The sequence below is a fragment of the Leucopleurus acutus genome (assembly GCF_964270905.1).
Source record: "Leucopleurus acutus genome assembly, chromosome: 10".
In the NCBI taxonomy this organism is placed as follows: domain Eukaryota; kingdom Metazoa; phylum Chordata; class Mammalia; order Artiodactyla; family Delphinidae; genus Leucopleurus; species Leucopleurus acutus.
Window position 1 is genome coordinate 38756783 of NC_139153.1, and position 1273 is coordinate 38758055.

Consider the following 1273-nt stretch of genomic DNA (forward strand, 5'->3'; position numbering starts at 1 on the left):
CCTACCCACAGTACCTCGCGCCTATTCCCCTCCCCCCGCCACACGCTTCCTATGGAGGTGTCCAATCCGCGAAGGGGTCTGGCTGCGCGAGGGCTGCTGGGGAGTGTGGTCGCTAGGGCAACCTGTCACTTAACTACGCCCTGTGTCAATTTCCTGCGTATTTCCCTTTCTTCAAAACCCAGGCCTAATCTCCAGTCTGCCTTTTGCAGATAGGGATCAGAGCTTTTACCTTTATTAGGAATAGTAATTATTTGCTTTGCTACAAGGGCCTTAGAGAGTACAGTTTTCTTTCACCGACGCGGTGTAAACCATCACGTTTAATCTGGCTTTAAGAGAAGGAATGTAGGTCGATCGCCTATTGCCTTATTGAATGCTAGATTAGATTGGGCTACATGCTTTACAAATTTCTATTTTCATTTCATAACCTATGAGGTGGTTATTAAATCCATTTTTCAAGTAAGGAAATTGAGGTTTATGGAAATTAAGAGGATTTTAAAAAAATATTTGGTTGCATTGGTTCTTAGTTGTGGCAGGCAGGCTCCATAGTTGTGGCACACAGGCCCCTTAGTTGCGGCTCCAGGACTCCTTAGTTGTGGCATGCGAACTCTTAGTTGCGGCACGCATGTGAGATCTACTTTCCTGACCAGGGATTGAACACGGGCCCCCTGCATTGGGACTGTGGAGTGGAGTCTTAATGCCACCAGGAAGTCCTTCCAGGGTTAATTTAACAGTTACTACTTGGCCGTCTAATAGAATCTCAAAATTAACACAGCCAAAAACCAACCTTGTCTCCTTCACAGCCTTCCCCACCCCATAGTTAGCAACCCCCTGCTTCCAGTTACTCAGGACAAAAAACTTGGAGTCATCCATGACTCCTTTTTCCTCGCACTCAATCTATCAGCAAATCCTGTTGACTCTACCTTTAAACTATATCTTGGATCTGACCACTTCTAGCTGGCTCAACTGCCGTTCACTTAGTTAAAGCTATTATCACTGTCCTTGTTTTAGAGAGTAGGTCACACTAAAATGTCGCACTATAGATTCCAAACTATAGTGGTGGAACTGGGATTTGAACTAGTTAAGTTTAATTTGAGTCCACGCCCTCATTCACTAGAATGTAAACTCCAGAAGGAGAGAGACTTTTATCTGTTTAGTTCACTACTATATCCCCAGTGCCTCTACTGCTGCCAGGCACATGGTATGCACTCAGTAAATATTTGTTGAATGAACAAATGAATCCACTACCAAAGCTAAAAGTGCAACATTTGTGGCA